Genomic DNA, 14,950 nt, shown 5'->3' on the forward strand with positions numbered 1-14,950 from the left:
GTGTCAGACTTAATTTCAGCATGGGTCATGATCTCAGGATCATGGGATCGAGCCCTGCATGGGGCTCTGGGCTCAGTGCAGAGTCTGCTTGGGATCCCCCCCTCCTTGTATACATGTGCACACTCTCTTTCTCTCTCAAATAAATAAAAATTAAGTCTTTTAAAAAAAGAAAAGATTGAGATGCCTCTCAGCCCTGGAGCACATGGTCCCCTGCCTTTCTTAGCTGTTGAATATTTACCCTCTTTTTGTCTACCTTCTTTTCCCACAAAGTTATTAGTTCATTATTGCTTAATCATGTCCTTAGGTAACAGTAGATGTTCTGGGCTATTTGAATTTCTTCTTGATAATGATTAATAGAGACAGTAATATTTGTCCAGTTCTTTGGAATTCTTGGGAATTATAGGCACCCACTTCATGTATCTTTAATTCATGTAGTCTGTGGGGGCTGCCTCATGGAAGAGGAAGTTATTTAGTTTTACAGTGGCCAACTGTTGTTAGTTTGTTTTCCTTTAGTAAGTTGTGATCACTGTAGTATTTTGCTTTTTCCCCTGGCAGTAATGATAACCTTATTCCTTGGTGTATTTCCTCCAAAATGTTCTTAGAGACAGGATGTAGGCTTGTTAGACTCTATAGCTGTTCTTTCTTTGGGTTGACCCCTTCCCTAGAGTAGCAAACATGAGAATGCTGCTGTGTATCCCTTCTCTCCAAAGCCAACTAGAGGAATAAAGGGTTTTTACAGAGATAGACATCAGGAAGTGTCAGGTGGTTTGTGCTTGCCTGGGGTAAAAGAGTGCTGGCAAGCATTTGTTACATTGACTTAAAATTTTGCCAGTCCAGTCCAGTTCTTCTTTTTTTTTTTTTTTGCAGAACCAATCCAGTTCTTTAAAAAGAAAAGATGGGGGGATGCCATAAGGCAGCGTTCTGCTCCCAGTCAGGCTTTCACAGTGCTTAAAACAAAATCTAAAAGATGTGTTCTCAGTAGCTCTATCTGTGGCATGTAAGAAAGCCAGTTTAAAACCAATGTAATGGGGATCCCTGGGTGGCACAGTGGATTAGCGCCTGCCTTTGGCCCAGGGCGTGATCCTGGAGACCCGGTATCGAGTCCCACGTCGGACTCCCGGTGCATGGAGCCTGCTTCTCCCTCTGCCTGTGTCTCTGCCTCTCTCTCTCTCTCTGTGACTATCATAAATAAATTAAAAAAAAAAAAAAAAAAACAATGTAATGTAGCATTTCTCCTTCAAAGATTAAACTGTTATTTGAGCACAAAGCCTCACATACTTGGTCCTCCGACATGGCCAGTCTCATTCCTCACCCTTATCTGTAGAAATTTCTGCAGTAAAAATGCTTACTAGCCAGCCATTTTTATTTCTCGGATTCTTTTTTTTTTTTTTTTTTTTTTTTTTTTAAGTAGTCTTCACCCCCAATGTGAGGCTTGAACTCACAACCCTGAGATCAAGAGTCACATGCTCTACTGACTGAGCCAGCCAGGTACCCCTCTGGGATTCATTTTTAACTGTCTTCTTTGTCATCTGCTGTTTGAGAATACCTTGATTTTGAGAATACCTCAAATTCTGAAAATCATTCATTGACTCAGCAAACCCTGATTGGGTGTCCTGTGTTGGGGCAGCAGGAGAGAAAGATAAATGAGCAGTAATCTGGAATATAAATAAGTACTGTAATGGAATATAGGTACTATAATAGATCATAAAAGGTTTGCTTAGGTAACTCTTTTTTTTTTTTTTTTTTCCTTAGGTAACTCTTAATGTAATATCAGGGCTCCAGGATCATCAAGCTCATTGTTTTCTATACCTTATTTTTAGAAGTAGCACAACCCCATTTTTGAAGAAAGAGTAGCAAGGAATTGGAAGCTGCTCTGGCCTAAAACAGGTTGGGGGGAGCCCACAGCTTTTCTTGTTCTGCCTCATATTAAATACCATTCTCCCTGCAGCTTACTGAGAAATACCTCCCATTTTATTTTTAAATTTTATTTATTTATTTGAGAGAGAGCACAATCGGGGGAAGGGAGGCAGAGAGAGAGAGAAGCAGATTCCCAGTTGAGTAGGTAGCCCAATGCAGGGCTCTTTCCAAGGACCCTAGGACTATGAGCAGAGCCAAAGGCAGACGCTTAACCGACTGAGCCACCCAGGTGCCCATCTCTGGTTTTATAAAATGAAGATATTGGAGTTCCTGGAAAGTCCTATAATACAGATAGCCAGTGCAGGCCTGGTAATAGAAGTTAGTTCTCTTGAGTGTTAGTCTGTTTGTCGGTCACACACCAGACTGATAAACAATCATTAGATTTCTTCCAGTTTTTTTTGTTCCATTCCATAAAGTCAGTACTGTCAGGGGCTTTACCTCTGCCTGGCTTCCTTCCGTACTGAGCTTTAAGCTTTAAAGGTTTTGCCTCCTAGTGATCCAAATAATACAGATCAGTCCTATTCCCAGGAAAGTACTGTGACCCCTTTCATTGTCATCTGTGGACAATGCCACGTTGCCCCATCTAGTAACAGCCCCTTCTGTTTTTTGGTGGAAATTCATTTTTTTCTGAGAAATCTCTGTAAAGGATATATGATAAAGGTGTGATGAACAGTGTGAAAGAAAAGTACAGCTTAGGGATAATAGTCAGTAACATCGCAATAAGTTTGTGTGGTGACTGGTGGTAACTAGACTTCACTTAGATCATTTTGCAATGTATGTAGATGTCAAATCCCTGTATACCTGAAACGAATATAATATTGTACCTCAACTATACTTGAATAAAAATTAAAGGATTAATAGGCACATATGGCATTTATATAGACATGGAGGTACTGCCATGATGTTGTATGGGGAATTTGTATTCTGGGAATTTCATACTGGTGAGGAAAGTAAACCACATTGGTTGTAAAAATTTCACAGATCAGGTCGAGTAGGGTGTGACAATCTGTTACCTCTTCCCTCCATGCTAGAAGGCTTCCTTGAAGAGCCGAAATATCTAGAAAGAGTTCGAGTTAGAAAGAGTTCAAGTTCGAGGGCATTTTGCTCAGTAATCACTGTATCACTTTGATCTTTCTGACTTTTAAGAGTGGTTTTGAGGGGTGTTTGAAGTAATTTGTTATGGTAATGTTCATGAATGTTTTGTTTTTTAAAGATGATCCCTGTAAATCAGGGCTCTTAATGAGAGACTTTTTAGACAAAAGGAGAGTGCTGCTGTTACAACCAACTGCTGGTAATTTCACACTGCTTACGGTATATTTTCTTTATTATGATATATTTTCTTTATACTCTGGTCCCTGGCTACTTCTTTTTTTTTATTTTTTTTTATTATTTTATTTTTTTTAATTAATTAATTTATTTATTTATGATAGTCACACAGAGAGAGAGGCAGAGACACAGGCAGAGGGAGAAGCAGGCTCCATGCACCCACCGGGAGCCTGATGTGGGACTCGATCCCGGGTCTCCAGGATCACGCCCTGGGCCAAAGGCAGGCGCCAAACCGCTGCGCCACCCAGGGATCCCCACTTCTTTTTTTTTTTAATTTTTAATTTATTCATGAGACACATACACACACAGAGAGAGAGAGAGAGAGAGAGAGAGAGGTAAGACACAGGCAGAGGGAGAAGCAGGCTCCATGCCCCGATGTGGGACTCGATCCCGGGTCTCCAGGATCACGCCCTGGCCTGAAGGTGGCGCTAAACCACTGAGCCACCCGGGCTGCCCTCCCTGGCTACTTCTATGGGACTTCGGCATTAATGTACAAATCAGGCCAGATATACTGAGGGAGGAAAACAGCTGCATTCCAAGGAGCTGTGTTGCCCTTCTACTAGCATAAGGAGCCAGAGTGGGCAGCAGCAGGCTGACTGCTCTGTGCCCCTGACCCCTCTACCAGTGGAGGCAGGACCCTCTGGGAAAGCTAAACTCCTTACTCTGAGCAAGTCCCAGTAGCTGCTGTTGCTTGTCCTTGCTGATTTTGTAGGATGGAGCCAGCCTTTTGGAGTTAACAATTCTGAGTCTGGGCTTGTTTCCTTGCTTCCACTCCACCCACCCACCCCTTCCCCCATTTTCATTGTGAAAAGGCCTGGGAATAATACCTAACTGTAGGCCTGTGGGAATGTGTTAAGATCCCTTACAGGTCCAAAGTGAGATACAGGAGCCTCATTAGATTGACCAATACCTTGGCCTGTGGAGTTCCTAATCTTTTTTTTTTTTTTTTTAAGATTTTATTTATTTATTCATGAGAGAGAGAGAGACAGAGACAGAGACAGAGGCAGAGGGAGAAGCAGGCTCCATGCAAGGAGCCTGATGTGGGACTCGATCCTGGATCTCCAGGATCACACCCCAGGCTGCAGGCGGCGCTAAACCGCTGCGCCACCGGGGCTGCCCTGGAGTTCCTAATCTTACATGAAGTTTATGTTGACATACTTCCTATCCATTGCACTACTGTTCCCAAGTAAACATATTTTTAGTAGACAAAGATGGGACTGAAAAAAAAATATATTTTAAGATTTGATTTATTCATGAGAGACACACACGGGGGGTGGAGGGGCAGAGACATAGGCAGAGGGAGAAGAGGGATCCATGCAGGAAGCCTAATGTGGGACTCGATCCTGGCACTCTGGGATCACGCCCTGGGCCAAAGGCAGACGCTCAACTGCTGAGCTACCCAGGCGTCCCTGAATATATATTTTTAAAAAGATTTATTTATGAGAGAGAGGTGGGGAGGGGCAGAGGGAAAGAATCTCCAAGCAGACTCCCCACCCCCGAGGGTAGAGCCTGACGTGGGGCTCAATCCCATGACCCATGAGCTGAAACTAAGAGTTAATATGCCTGACTGAGCCACCCTGGTGCCCCAGGACAAAATAGATTTTAAACACTCAGCACATGGAGAACATACTTTTAGATTCGAAACCAGATCTTCTAGTTCTCTCTAGTTACTATGACACTAGGTGCCATAGAGATGTGCAGATCCTATTGTGACCTCTCATTGGTGTAGGGATACTGCAAGTCTCTGGCTTCATTGTTCACCAAAGCCTGGCAGGTCTGGCTGCTTCCCTTCATGCACCAAGTGGTGGAGATGCCATCCTCCCCTCTGGAACCAGCTGTCTCCAGTCTTGGTTTGCCCTGCTAGTCAACAAAAGCAGGGCTCACCAGGGGACAATCTTCCCTGGTTGCCGTGTAATCTGTAATCTGAGCAAGCGAAGGTGAGTGTTGTGAGATGGGCAGCAGCAGCTTCTGAAGTTTCAAATGGGAGCCTGAGCATTTACTTCTCAGAAATCATAGGACTGAGGTAACTTTTCATACAAAACAACAACAACAACAACAACAAAAACAAATAGCACTCAGTGGTTTAGAAAACCCTTTCACTGCACAAGTAAATGCATTGTAGTATAGCCTCATTTTCCGTTTTGCTAGTAGTCTGTGGTGTCATCATACTAATTTCACATGCCTGTTAACTGGGATAGGAGGAATGAGCTTGAATTCAGGAAGGACTCCGGTTTGATCCCAGCTCCTTTTTCTTTTTTTTTTTTTTAATTATTTTATTTATTTTTTTTTTAATTTTTTTTTTTTATTTATTTATGATAGTCACAGAGAGAGAAAGAGAGGCAGAGACACAGGCAGAGAGAAGCAGGCTCCATGCACCGGGAGCCCGACGTGGGAATCGATCCTGGGTCTCCAGGATCACGCCCTAGGCCAAAGGCAGGTGCCAAACTGCTGCGCCACCCAGGGATCCCTCCTTTTTCTTTTTTAATTTTATTTATTTATTCATGAGAGACACAGAGAGAGAGGCAGAGACACAGGCAGAGGGAGAAGCAGGCTCCATGCAGGGAGCCTAACGTGGGATCCCCGGACTCCAGGATCACTCCCTGGGCCGAAGGCAGGCGCTAAACCACTGAGACACCTGGGCTGCCCCCCAGCTCCATTTTTAACTTTCTAAGTGACCTTGGCCATATTACTTAAATCTATCAATCTTCATTTCTTCACAGTCAATGGGACCCTGCTTGAAAGTGACTTAACCTGGTGTGCCCAGGTCTGTAGACTTCAGTCTGGCGCTCTTCCTCTGTACCACACTCCCACGGTGAACTTGAGGACCTTCTGTTCTTGCAGAGGTGCTGCTGAGGCTCTTTTGAGTCTCTTTGTAGAGAGGAAAGCACCTGGGAGCCGATAGCACTCCATTTTCCAAAGTGAAAATTCAGCAGGAGCATCCTAATCAGCCAGCCACTCTCCCTCCACCCCCCAAATGCTATTCAAAGTCATCATCTATGAGAGATGCTGAAGACACATGTGACAACTGTTGCACCTGAGTGAAAGGGATAATGATGACTGTACTGAAGCCACAGGACACATGTTTTCGAGATTGTTCCAAAGTTGGAATAATTTTTACTTGATGGTACCTAGGGATGACCCTTGGTGAATCAGCATTTCTTCTGTTAAAACCAGCCCTTAAAAAAAACAAAAAAAAACAAAAAAAAAACAAAAAAAACAGCCCTTGTGGGATGTCTAGGCTTGCTTTATTTATTTATTTATTTATTTATTTATTTATTTATAAATATTTTATTTATTCATGAGAAACAGAGAGGCAGAGACACAGGGAGAGGGAGAAGCAGGCTCCATGTAGGGAACCCGACGTGGGACTCGATCCTGGATCTCCAGGATCACCCCCTGGGCTGAAGGAGGTGCTAAACTGCTGAGCCACCCTGGCTGCCCCTAGGCTTTATTTTTTTTATTTATTTATTTATTTATTTATTTATTTATTTATTTATTTATTTATTTATGATAGTCACAGAGAGAGAGAGAGAGAGGCAGAGACATAGGCAGAGGGAGAAGCAGGCTCCATGCACCGGGAGCCCGACGTGGGACTCGATCCTGGGTCTCCAGGATTGTGCCCTGGGCCAAAGGCAGGCGCTAAACTGCTGCACCACCAGGGATCCCTATTTATTTATTTTTTAAACAGTACACGTTGTTGTTGTTTTTTAAGATTTTATTTATTCATGAGAGACTTAGAGAAAGAGGCAGAGACACAGGCAGAGGTATTCTTTTTTTTTTCTTAATTGTTTTTTTTTTTTTTTTTTTTTTTTATGATAGTCACGCAGAGAGAGAGAGAGAGAGAAAGAGAGAGAGGCAGAGACATAGGCAGAGGGAGAAGCAGGCTCCATGCACCGGGAGCCCGACATGGGATTCGATCCCGGGTCTCCAGGATCGCGCCCTGGGCCAAAGGCAGGCGCCAAACCGCTGTGCCACCCAGGGATCCCCCAGGCAGAGGTATTCTTATAAAATGTGGTCTTACCCGTTTTAGAATTCAGTCAGGGCTTCAGCTCTGGCCCCGGGTACTTCTCATGGGAAAGAGTCTTCATCTTCTCAGCCCTAAGACATGGTCCTCTCATATGAGGTGGAGTGACATTCAGGGAACAGGAGTCTTTATGTTCATAGTAGGAAGTCCCTTTACCAGGTCTTCGGCAGCAGCAACAGTAGGCTCCTGGCCCCTACTCCAAGCTCCTTTTTTTAAAAAAAATTTTTAAATGTTTATTTATTTATTTATGAGAGACACAGAGAGAGGCAGAGACACAGGCAGAGGGAGAAGCAGGCTCCCCGCAGGTAGCCTGATCTGGAATTCAATCCAGGGATCCTGGGATTATGCCCTGAGCTGAAGACAGGTGCTCAACCACTGAGCCACCCAGGCATCCCTACTCTGAGCTCTTTTCAGGTTTCATCCCCAATGTCTACTCTGAATGCTTGCTCATTTGTATTTAAACATGCTAGAGATGAGCACACGCCAGCCCCAGTAAAAAAAGAAAGCCCGCCAGAGAAGTCTTGGACTTCCTGAGTGGTCAGTTTTTGAGGTTACTAAGAAGCTAGTGCCTTTGGACTAGTTAGTGGTTGTTTTGCTTTCTGGTTGCTTATTGTCCAGATGTGCAAATGTGTGCTTAGTAAATCTGATGCAATAGTTTTGTGTCCCTGGTGTCTCTACTTTTCCAGGATTTCTTGTCTGAAACTTGCTCTTTTTTTTTTTTTTTAATTTTTTTTATTTATTTATGATAGTCACAGAGAGAGAGAGAGAGGCAGAGACATAGGCAGAGGGAGAAGCAGGCTCCATGCACCAGGAGCCCAATGTGGGATTCGATCCCGGGTCTCCAGGATCGCGCCCTGGGCCAAAGGCAGGCGCTAAACCGCTGCGCCACCCAGGGATCCCCTGAAACTTGCTCTTTATCAAGAGGTTAATAGTTATCCAGTCAATGAACTATGGGATTGAATTCACCCAGTTATTAAAATGAAAAGGATGAAATTTGTGTGTAAGATTTCCTGAGGAGTGGTAGTAGCAGAGTTCAGAGGAGACCTCAGGCCATTTCTTGTATAAACTCAGAAGCTGTTGACCTAGATAATGTGGTTTCATCAGAGTTTTGGGAGGCCTCTCTCATCAGGTGCCTTGTTGGGTTAGGGCTGATTCAACCCCACCCACTACTCCCAGCATCTGGCTCAGCCAGGATCATCTAGCATCTGCAGTGAGGATTTTCTAGCTGCAGTGGTCACATGTCTCTTCTTGGAAAGAACAGGTATTCCCATTTCCTGGCACTGCCAGAGGATTAGGGCCAACTCAGAAGTCCTCACGTATGACCTGCTCATAATTATCTGTGGATTCACTGGATTTTGTCATCTTCCTCAGGGTTTCATAATCACTCAGCTGCACATTTTCTTCAACAACTTCCTCAGTAAGAGATCATCAACATTTGAGACAGCCTTACATTTCATCAAACACTATATGCACATTAGCTCATTTAGTCCTTAGAGCCTATTTAAAAATGTGGGTCAAAGGGAGTTACCCTATTTATGGATGAGGAGATTCAGCCTTTAGGGAGTTATGACTTATCTACAGCGATGTAGCTACTCAGCATTGGGAGTCCAGATCTCAAACCCAAATTTTTATAGTTCTAAAGACCATATTCTTTGTGTAAGGCCCAGCTGCCTTTCCATTCCCAAAGGTGAGGTGAGTCTATAGCAATAATCAACAGTTAGCAGGAGCCCAGAATTGGTCCCAGTAAACCGACAGGTCCATAAGCGTCACTCCCCTGCCCCCATCTACCTTCCAGCCTCCCTGAGGTCTGGGAGCCGAGCAGGGCCAGTCAAGTGACTGTTTACTTAAGACAAATATGGCACTTCTTCTGCACATTGATTCACTGAATGGCACACAAAACTGGCCCTTGGTGTGGGGTTTGCCCTTGTCAATGCTGGATTGTAAACCGTGCCAAGGAGAACAAATTCTTCTCCACACCACATCCGGAAACAGGGCTTCTCCCTCCTGTTGAGAGTTTCCTGGTGTCCTAGTAAGGTTTGAAAAGCTCACCTGGGGTATCTTTTGGGGCAGACTAGCTAGTAAACTAGCTAGTTGAATGAACTGGGTTCATTCTCAATTCCTTTTGTAGCGTTTGTAGAATTTAACATTTTTTATTAAGTGTTTTCACATCGTTATCTTATTTGATCCTCCTAGTGTTGTGGAATGGAACGCTGGGCAGATATTCATTCCTACAGGTGAAAAATGTAGAGAGAGATTTGGAGGCTCAAGATCTGTACCTTTCTGCTCCCAGTTTCTTCCCTCTATAGTAGCTCTAGGGTTCTTTGTTCCCAGATCATATATAGGGTTTATAACTAGGTTGTTAGAATTTATTTTTAGGTAGACATGTATTCAGAAAAGAATTTTTAGGTAAACAACCCACTTATATATATCTGCTGAGGCCTGATAGGACTGTGTGGCAACATTAAGAATTGACTTGGCCTGATTATGGTATTGGTAAACAGAAAAAGATATTTTCTCACTTAAACATGAAAGGCCTTTAGGGCATATAGAGAAGGAAGAGATGCTATAATCCAGGATAGAGAGTCTGGGATTCTTGTATTTTGTGTTTATCTAAAAACATTTGTGGGGCACATAATGCCCATAGTTTCTGCGAGAGGTAATACATTGTTTTTGAACTGTGACCCTCTTAAATGTTGCAATAAAAGTGGGCGAGGTGAGATCATAGACAAAGATGTATACAGTTATTGAACCCAAAGAGTGGAACACGTAGGTACACACCCCTGGGCCGTGGGAAGGAAGCTGCACCAATGACCAGAAGTAGACCTTCAGACAAAAGAAACTGGAGTCTTCATTCCTTCTAGTGCTGGCTATAAAAAGTAATAGAGCCCCATGGACTGCCTGCCATCACAGCTACATGGGTGAGGAGCAGTCTCCCGGGGTGGGGAGGCAGGGGAAGTTGATGGAAAACTAGGCCTGTTTGGAGGAGTCAGAGGGGGCCAGGGATTGCAGGGAGACCCTGGGCCTTCTGGACCCAGAGACCAGGGTAGCAGAGAAACACAGCTGGGTAAATGCAGAAGCCAGCCTAACTGGGCCCTATGGGATGAGAAGGGCCTTGGCCAGCTTAGAGGCATGGGAAGTACAAACAAGTCATTAGTTAGAAAATCCAAACCATAAGAGAGAAGGGAAGAAGGAAGGGAGGGATATCTGAAGAAAGACAAAACCAGATTATATACCAGTTAGAGGCATAATACCAAATTTTTAAAAAATTTCCCAATTAAAATGCTTATTATTTTATTTGGTATTTAATTACCGTGTTTTTTTTTTTTTTTTTTTTAGTAATCTTTTTTTTAGTAATCTCTACACCCAGCATAGGGCTTAAACTCACAACCCCAACCAAGACGGAGTCACATATTCTTCCAACCAAGCCAGCTGGATACCCCTGGTAAATTAAACTAATATTTTCTTGTCCACCCCCATTTAGCTAGCTTTCTCAGGCATTCCATCTGTGCATCTACAGCAGTTACAACCCAAGTTGGAGACTGCCCAGGGTGCTGGCTTGTATGTGATTTGGAATATGGCACTGGACTCTGAGAAACTGAGTCTGAGGGAGTCTTGATGATCTGTCTTTGTAAGAAGCTTCTTATTTAACTGGGGAAACATGATGACAGCACTTGTGAAAGCCAAAGAATAATCGCCTCTTGTTAATGTGATGCCAGTTCTATACAGCAGTAAACTCTGAGCTAGGAACAGCCTTCTGGTAAGCAGGCCAGGGACTCCTTGTGCCCAACCAGAAGCTATTTAGCAGGGAGGGGTGGGAGCTATGGCCAACCCAGTACAGGAGTCTGAGCAACCACTTACTACCTTTCCTTTGGCTGTTTCCTCCTCTGCGCATTGGGATAACAACACCAGCTCATGTTGTGGGCATCTATAGCTGGTAGCTGGTCACGTCAATTCCAGTGTCAGGTAAGAGAATTGTTCTAATTCCAGGGAGCTGTTTGCCTTGCATTTTCTTTTTTTCTTTTTATTTATTTATTTTTTTATTTATGACAGTCACACACACACACAGAGAGAGAGGCAGAGACACAGGCAGAGGGAGAAGCAGGCTCCATGTACCGGGAGCCCGACGTGGGATTCGATCCCGGGTCTCCAGGATCCCTCCCTGGGCCAAAGGCAGGCGCCAAACCTCTGCGCCACCCAGGGATCCCTGCCTTGCATTTTCTTACCCCTTCCCCCACCTTGCTCTCTAGTGCTGGCTGACCTCTGCAACCTCCTCCCTTCTTCAGTAGTTTCTCAGGGCAAAGAAGAATCAAAATGGAAAAGAATTATTATGGATTGTCTTTATTGTGCTTTTTTGTCTTATTTCTTAATATTTATTTTTAAAAATATTTTATTTATTTATTCATGAGAGATCCAGAGAGAAAGAGGCAGAGACACAGGCAGAGGGAGAAGCAGGCTCCATGCAGGGAGCCCGACGTGGGACTCGATCCCAGGACTCCAGGATCACGCCCTGGGCCAAAGGCAAGCGCTAAACCGCTGAGCCACCCAGGCTGCCCTTAAGATGTATTTAAAGAGAGAGAAGGAGAGCACAAGTGCAGGGAGAGGCAAAAGGAGAGGGAAGGAGAAAATTTCAAGCCAACTCCTGCTGAGTGGGATGCCTGACATAGGGCTTGAACTCAGAGATCATGACCTGAGCCGAAATACAAGAGTCAGACACTTAACTGACTGAGCCACCCAGACACCCCTGTGCCTTTTTAAATCACCAAATGGGGAATGAGTGATAATGTAGTCCTGTCTGGCAGCATTGCACTGATTTTCTGAGGTTTATAGGACGTGAGGGTCCATGGAAGAGGATTTAATATCTTTGAATATGTCTCTTCTTTCAGGAGCCCTAGTGCCTTGAGCCTGCAATTTATCAGGAACAAAGGCTTTGAAATGAGTGTTCTGGATCTGCTGGGCAGGTTCATAGGAAGGAACTTCGTTTGCTGGAAGGAACGTTGGTGATGGGACATTTTTTCTACTTCTATTAGATCTGGAGTGAGACTAAAAGCCTGTATCAGATGAATAGCTAGTACCAGAGTTATGGAGGTAGATTTTATAAACAGAGGGTTACAGTTTTCTGGAATTAGAACACAGAGGGCATATGAACCTTTCTGAAATTTGTAAGAGCAAAGTAAAGGCCCAAGTGACTCCCTGTGGACTAGTTAGTGCACTGCAGGCTCTTAACTTATCTTGTTTGCTTGGTCTACTTCCACTCTGTCTCCATCTCTCTTCCTCTCTCTTGTCCCCTGTCTTCCCCCTTGTCAAGAGAATTGGGCCACTATATATAAAAGAAGGAGCCAATTAGCTAAAAAGTCAAACAAGTGTTTATATTTTGCCAAACTGCCTTCCTGTTATCATCAATATATTTAGGTACTTTTTTTTTTTTTTTTTTTTTACTTACATACTTTAAGATTTATTTCTTTATTTTAGAGAAAGTGTGCACACATGAGTGCAAGCCAGAGGAGGGGCAGAGGGAGAGGGGGAGAGAGATTCCTTAAGCAGACTGCTTGCTGACCACAGAGCCCCGCATGTGGAATTCAGTCTCATAACCCTGAGATCATGACCTCAGCTGAAATCAAGAGTCAGATACTTAACCAACTGAGGCACCCAGGTGCCAGTTTGACTTACATACTTTTGCACATGCTTATAGTCAGCATTTTGAGACCTTTATGTAAAATAACTCTATGTAGACTTTTCCATGGTGGATATAGCCTATCAACTATCAACTTGTCCCAGCTGTGCCATGATTCTATTGTTTACCCTGTTCGAGCAGTCCTACCCTGTATTGTTAGGCTGTGTGACTTTTTTCTTTAATGTCCTAGTATGGCTACTTAACCGTTTTGGTACTGATTACCAGTAATACTTTTTGAAGTGTATTTCCCAGAGTGGAATCCTTTTTGTTTGTTTGTTTTTCAACAATGAAAGGGGGAGAAGAAAACCTAAGCAGACTCCAGGGGGAGTGAGACAGCTTCTTGTTTATAATGAGGAGTTGAAGTCTAGAAAGGTTCTACATTTATGATTTGGTCCCTGATTTTCTAGGAATTCCAGTGGTTCCTGCAAAGAGAAAAGGATTCGAGTGTAGAGGCCAGTCAGACAAAGTTTGGACACATAGCTTTTCAGAGAATGAAGTAGACCTTGTTTCTGACATTATAAGGTAGCTTCTTCATGTTGCACCACACAGCCACTTCCTTGAAGAACAGTGACCAGGCCCCAGGGATGGACACAACCTGCCTTCCCTGGGCCCTGCTTGTGTGGGTTGACTATACTAATGGAGCCTTCTCTAGTATGCCCATCTCTGCAGATGGTGCTTTTAGTTCATATTAAGGACTCAGGATTCTTGCCTCTGAGTGGAGTAGGCTAGTATCTTTCTTTCAAAACAAAATTGTTAAATCGTGTTTTGAGTTTAGAAAACTATTGAAGTAGTCAACAGCAGATTACTTTTTGTTGTCCACAGGTGCCTTGTTGTTGGCAGTATGCATGAGACCACTGCCTGCCTTCCTCCTTTCCTTTGGATTTCTTTTTTAAGTTTTTATTTATGTAAGTAATCTCTACACCCAACTTGGGGCTCGACTTATGATCCTGAGATCAGGAGTTGCACATTCTTCTGACTGAGCCAGCCAGGTGCCCTTCCTTTGGATTTTTTTATTCAGCAAATGTTTGTTGAGAACTTGTTATTTTCTGGGGTCTGGAGCTCCACCACTGATACAGACAGCTGTGGCCCTGCCTCTGGGGCCAGAGTTGGGCCTCCTCCCAGGTGAGGGGAAAGGTGTACCTGAAGGGAGATTGACACAAATAAAGTCTTGATGAGTGGACATCTGTGGAAGCTGGCCTTCCCACATTGGTATTTAAAAAAAAAAAAAAAAAAAGATTTATTTTAGAGAGCATGAGTGAGCGGGAGGAGGGGGCAGAGGAAGAGAAAAACCTAGACACCAGGCTGAGCACAGAGCCCAATGAGGGCTCGATTGTAGGACCCTGAGATCATGACCTGAGCCTAATCCAAGAGTCAGATGCTTCACTGAATGAATTACCCAGCACAGACACCCCTCCCCCTTTTGTATTTTTTTTAAATATTTTTTTTAATTTTTTTTTTTTTTTTATTTATGATAGTCACACAGAGAGAGAGGCAGAGACACAGGCAGAGGGAGAATCAGGCTCCATGCACTGGGAGCCCGACGTGGGATTTGATCCCGGGTCTCCAGGATCACGCCCTGGGCCAAAGGCAGGCGCCAAACCACTGCACCACCCAGGGATCCCTGTATTTTTGAGAGATGCAAAAGGCCCTGTTGCTCCGGCAGGACCACACCCTCACAGACTGTGCTGTTATTACCAAATGAAACAATAATCAGATTTAATCATATATATAGTCACTATTGTGCAGCATGATAACTAGGTGCAGGAGGTTTACCTAAGTTACTATAACTAGTAACTTAGACAACCAGATTGCATTTATCCTTTGCCCACTTTTAGTTTCAGCTGCAAGCAGCGTGGGAGCTGGGCTAGGTCTTTGGCTTGGCCGCATGCACCTGCCACCTGTCTAGCGATTCTGGGACCTTTTACTCTGCCCCCTTCCCTCCACTGGGTGGCCCAGAGTGCCCATCCAGCACCCTCTTCTCTCAGCAGCCTGACTGCTGAATGGCCTGTTAT

The 14,950-nt window shown here is 44.0% G+C and overlaps 1 protein-coding gene across 3 annotated transcripts in view; it reads left to right on the plus strand.

The window, feature by feature from the left end:
- The window catches only part of HMOX2 (heme oxygenase 2), a 31,747-nt gene that overhangs the window by 9,236 nt on the left and 7,561 nt on the right, over positions 1-14,950 (plus strand). The window contains exon 1 of one of the 3 annotated variants that reach the window (XM_077906440.1): positions 4,991-5,266. The exons of 1 other annotated variant lie outside the window; for it this stretch is intronic. The gene's annotated coding sequence lies outside the window, so the exon portion shown is untranslated. Of the gene's footprint in view, positions 1-4,990; positions 5,267-14,950 lie in introns of those variants that run through there. One more of the 3 variants, XM_077906438.1, reaches the window with a different exon arrangement.

The sequence above is a fragment of the Canis aureus genome, chromosome 8 (genome assembly GCF_053574225.1).
Source record: "Canis aureus isolate CA01 chromosome 8, VMU_Caureus_v.1.0, whole genome shotgun sequence".
In the NCBI taxonomy this organism is placed as follows: domain Eukaryota; kingdom Metazoa; phylum Chordata; class Mammalia; order Carnivora; family Canidae; genus Canis; species Canis aureus.